Source organism: Candoia aspera, chromosome 8, assembly GCF_035149785.1.
Source record: "Candoia aspera isolate rCanAsp1 chromosome 8, rCanAsp1.hap2, whole genome shotgun sequence".
Lineage (NCBI taxonomy): Eukaryota > Metazoa > Chordata > Lepidosauria > Squamata > Boidae > Candoia > Candoia aspera.
In genome coordinates this window covers 12,222,388-12,228,206 of record NC_086160.1, presented here as the reverse complement: position 1 = coordinate 12,228,206, position 5,819 = coordinate 12,222,388, and positions in this window count along the sequence as shown.

Here is a 5,819-nt window from a genome sequence, read left to right as displayed (position 1 = left end):
TATCCATTCATTTTACTGAGATAGGGAAAGGGCAGAAAAAACTCAAGCCCCCTTTCCCCAGGATCTGTGGTGCTGGTGATTAAAATAATACCACTACATAATTAGGAATCACAAACTTAAGCTCATGGGGTAGTTAGGCTGCAAATTAGTTACAGTAGATCCCTCCCAAGATATGTAAAAGGAGGAAATGGTATTGTGCTCCTTCCCAGCGATTAATTGGCTCCCATTATGCTGTGGCATGCCCACTAAAGAACGCTTTCTCATAAGAGCTTTGTAGTCTCAACTGCACTCCACTGGGTGATCCTATGCTGCTATCTCCATTTCTCAGTTGAGCTGGTTAACTTCTGGCTTGGCTAGGGTGTGTCTGTAACTGCCCCTGAATAATTTGCATTCCTCTAGAGAGCTTGCAGACGGGTCTCTCACATCACCTGCCTACTTGATTCAAGCCATCCTCCCTTTCTTTCCATAGAGTTTCCTCTGGTAGCATCTTGCAGAGATGTGATTCTTTCACAGGTGGTCATGAAAACAGAAGGGATGGTACCATGGTGGCTTAGCTGCCCTCCCATAGCAATCACTCAGATTTGGAGGTGGGGGATAGTGCCTACAACTTAAAAGAAAAACAAATGATGGCTACAGGCTGCCAACACGGATTGGCTCATGGTGTTTTCAGGGTTTCTTAGACTGCAGCAATTAAGATGGTTCAACTTCAGATCACTACTGGTTAGTGGAAGCAAAAGGGTGTGAAAGCCTACCAAGGCAGCAGTTTTCAACCTGGAACCTCCAGATGTGTTTGGACTACAATCTCCAAAAACCTCAAGGAACTTTGGCCTTACAATTCTGTTGCATCTGAGTACAGGCTGCAAAGTCTGTAAGAAGATAGAAGAAAGCTCATATTTTAATCTGCCTGAAGCACTACCACCACCACCACCACCTTCCATCACACAAAGCAGCTTTGCTAATCCTGCACCAATTTAGTGCTTGGGATCAGCTTTGAAACTGAACCTGGAAAACATCTAATTTGCCTGTCTAGTTCCCAGGACATTCTGTATATTTATGTCTGCCTCCTTCACTCATACATGTACTCATATTTGTACCTTTTGGAGTGATTCTTTGACTCTCAGTCAGAGTTATCACTAACCAACACTTTTGATTGTCATGAGCCACCTAGAGTTGTTGGGAGTCAGGTGGCATACAAGTTTAATAAATTATTATGGTTGGTCACACAGTCAGCCAGATGTTTAGACTGGATTTGTCATTTTTGTCGACCCATCAAGTCTTTCCCCAGGACCTGGGATAGGCAGATGTTGTTGTTTAATAATATTAAAGGCATCGTCACAGGATGTAAGCTGTTCCAAGTAAAGCTGCCTTTTGCAATTGACTGATGGTGATTCTGTCAGTGCCGATGGTGTTCAAGTGGTTCTCCAGATGTTTTGGAATTGCACCCAAGGCACCTATTACTATTGGTACTACCACAGCTTTCTTTTGCCACAGTTGCTCTACTTCTATTTGCAGATCTTTGTATTTTGTGATTTTCTCCAGTTCTTTCTCTTCTCTTCTGCTGTCTCCGGGTATTGCAATGTCCACTATCCAGACATTTTCGCCTTTCTTACCAACAATTGTTAAGTCTGTGGTGTATAAATTATTATTATTATTATTATTATTATTATTATTATTATTATTATTATTATTATTATTTGGCTTTTGCAGTAATACAAATGTGAAGACCAGCTTTTGAGGCTTGTTTATGTACTCCTGTGCTGTGTCTTCTGTTCAGCTGCCAGGCATGAATCCTGCCAGGACTTGTCCTTCCAACAGCTCTGTGTTTTGGGATTGCCTACTGTTGTGGGTTGATGCCAATGCAGCCTTAATGTGCACTGACATGTCCAAAGCAACCATGAGGGCTAGAAACTTGTTTGAACAATGGTAGCCAAGATGGGTCTTCATTTGATACGATCTTCTAAGTTTGGGTGTTCCAGCTTGGATAGAGGGAGATATTAGCTCAATAGTAGAGTACTGGCAGTCTAGCACTGTACAGAGACTCTATCCATCTATCGTTGCCATTTCTATGCTACCTTTCTGTACTTGAAAACATTAAAAAATGTAATAAGCTAATGCCATCCAGGTAGGCTATATAACAATAAGGAAGAATGAAGATTGTATCCAGGTGGCAACTTAATTTACAGACAGCCAGAGAGATGCACACCATAGTTTTAAGTTCCTTTTTTTACCAATTCACCTCTTCCTTTTTCTTGTCTCACAAAAGGGCTTTCCTTTTCTCCAAAGTTCTTTTTTTTAATCTTTGCCATAGTTCATTATCTTGTTGTTGTCGTTATTATTTGAAAAGGAGGAGGAAAAAAGATGGTGGCCTAATTACAGAAATGAAGTTACGGAAAAAGAATTAGTGATATATTAGCCATTTAGGTAAACTGAAAGTTGACTTGTCTTTTTTTTCTCTTTTAGACGCCAAAGAGATCCCAAAGAATCCTCCCACACAAGAACCCGCAAACACTTAATTCCCACAGATCCTAAGAACCAGAAACAATGGTTTGGATTTATCTGATGGAATCTGGACAGGGTTCTGGAGGCCCCATCACAGCTTGCAGTCTGTGAATTCTCCACGTCTGCTTAGGCTGCGACTATTCTGCAATTCTTCCACTTGAGTAGTTGCAAATTTTAATTTCTGCCTACAGCATTTCCATAGAGATGTATTTTTGCAAGATTTTGCATACAGTTGTAGAGATTTTTTAAGAGCACAGAGAGATGGCACCCTACCTTATTAATATGAACACAAGGATCAATGGTAGTTTTGACTGTTTCTCTCTTTTTAATAAGAGTCATAACCTAACCATTTACACAATTTTTCATTAACAGGAAAGAGAGAGAGAGAGAGAGAGAGAGAGAGAGAGATTTTATTGGTATGAAAGAAAACAGAAAACAATAGATTCATTCTTCTGACCAAAGGATTTTGCCTGCTTGGCTCTTTGAAATTTAGGTTTAATTTCTGTACCTGCTACAGAGTTAGTGTTATCGTATATATTACTTTTTACTTGTAATATATATTACAAGTGCTCAACTTTTTATACAGCAGGCAGTTAGACCGTTCTTTTCATGCTGAAAATAGCTGTACTTATTGCATTTGGCACATCGAGTTCAGTGAGAATTTTGATTGCTCTGGTTTTTTTTAATAAAGAACTTAACATTCTCAGTTAGAAGACTGGATGAAAAGAACCCATGATTTTAAAAATAGTGAATGTGAGAGAAAATAAAATAGCAGATTTGCCTATCCCTAGCAATATGTGAAACTAAGGAACACATTTGTCTGTTTTGTGATCCTTCCAGAATTGGTGGGAAGTTAGTTAACATATGCTTGACTGAAGTTATCCTGATTTTGACTGATTATGTGCCATCAAGTTGTTATAGACTCTTAGCAACCACATAGAGAGATGTTCTCCATGAGAAGTAATCCCACCTGTCCTATTCTGCCATAACACATAGCTTGCCAATGAAATGGTGACATCTATTCTGGTAATAAACCCAGTTTGCTGTCAGTGTTGGAAAAATAGAATTGCCACATACTTCTCAGTAATAATAATCAATGACAGCCAATGTGGTGTAGAAGTTAAGATGTTGGACCAGTAGCAGGGAGACCCAAGTTCTAGTCCATCCTCAGCCATGGAAGTTCCCTGGATGACTTTGGGCAGTCCTTTTCTCTCATTCCAAGAGCTAGAGTGGTGAAGTGGTTAAAGTGTTAGATTAGGACTTGAGAGATCCAGGTTCTAGTCCACCTTTATCCATGGAAGTTCCCTGAGGGATTTGGGCCCAGTCCTTCCTTCTCAGCCCAATGTATCTTAAGGATTGTTGTGAGGAAAAATAGGAGGAGAAAACACTATGCACACTTCTTTGAGTTCTGGAATGAAAAGCAGCATGGAAATAAAGTGCAATTTGCACACATGGGTTACACATGCATACATGGACTGGTGGCATAATTCACAAATAATTGTAAAAAAGGATGGAACATCACTGTTATGAAATTGGGGGGAGGTTGTTAGCGGGGTAGGAAAAAGTCAAAACATCACACCTCACGCAACTTCAAGTTTGATTTTAAAAATATAAAGGTATCGTAAGTGTGGAGGGAAGAATGCCTTCTTACAGCAGAATTATTAAAGTAAGATCTTGAAGTCACATGCAGTGCCTTAGCATGCGACTCTGATTCTACTTTCAATGTCTATTAACAAACAGGCAAAAGATATAGGTGAGAGAACGATATGGATTGCAGAATATGACTGCCATGCAGGACACAACAATGCCACCTTTTATTTATGATCCTGAGATAGACTAGAGTTTTCTATAGGGACAAAGCTTTAGGGTCAATTATTCCCTTTAACAGAAATTAAATTTGGTTCAAATGGCAAGATAGCGGAAATCTATCTTTGGTGCAAAGCCAGAGGTTGAGCACCATATTCTGCTCATGTGAAGTTGCAAAGGCACTCTTTAAAGACTCTACTCTTAAATCTTTGCAAGCAATAAAACATTAATTAAATCCAATTTGAGCAAGCCTTGTTGATATTAATGGGGATACCTCTGGTTTCCATAAAGCCCTGTTTGAATTTAGGCAGGCTTCACGATTATGATGGTAATTTCCAAATTCAAGAGTCAAATGTGGTAAAGTTTAAAATATGGGCCTAGCTGACAGACAGATATGTTTTATGGACTCATATAATCTGATCCATGAATGTTAAATAGCATAACTTTGCAGACAGAGGATTTGGTTCCACACTTTACCTCCCCCAGTGATAAAAGGCTATGACAACATCCACCTGATTACTTCCCAGGGGTATCGTACATCCCAGTTTTCACCAAGTTGGTATGATTTGGCCACAATTGTGTGGATTGTAAAACCCATGAGTACAGATGTCATCATCTGGAGACACACAATCCCTTCCCTTCCCTTCCCTTGTAAAAATAATAATATCCTTATTTTATTGGTTGGAAGATCTAGATACATTTCATATCCAACTGCCATTTTAGAGAGATTATTCTGCATGGCTTTCACTTTTGTTAGCACTCAGGATTTATTATCATGTGACTTGATGCTGCTCTGTAAACAAGTAGTGTTTAGATCTAGCATTTTGTAGATAGTCTAAATGAGCTCAGTACCAGGGTGACCACAGGCAGGTTAGGAAGGCAAAAAGGTCAAATTGGCATCCACAACCGAATAATCGAATTCCCACCTTTTTTTTTTATGTGTGTCATGCATGCGGCACATGCAAAAAAGGGGTGGGTGTTCAATCACTACCTGCAAGGTAGACCAGACTAAAAGTGAAAGCCATGCAGACTAGGAAGCCAAAGCCATGCAGGCCAATGCTACTTTTATTATAAGGTTATAGTAACTGAATCTTGCTAGTCTGAATGTGCTTCCCTCTGCCCTCCCTCTATCTTTGTGGGAACTAGGGAGGGCTGTGCCTGAGACGCTTTCTCAGGTTACAGTTCTACCCTGGACTCAGGGTTCTTTCATTTGTAAGTCACCCAGAGTCACTTTTATGGTGAGATGGGCGATAATAAATAAAAATCTGACCATTGTCTTGGTAGCGGCTCTTCCTCCTGTCCCTCAAGGCCATTCCCTTGTACCACTACAATATACCATCTTGACATACATACATACAATTTTTAGAGCAATAATAAGAAGTACTACAAACTAAAATAGAACAAAGAAAAGGCAAAGGCAAGGGAGAAATAGCAGAAAAAGCTAAAAGTACAATAAGCAAAAGAAGTAGAAAAAAAGATAAAAAGAAAGACACAAAAAAGTGGCTTCCAATCTT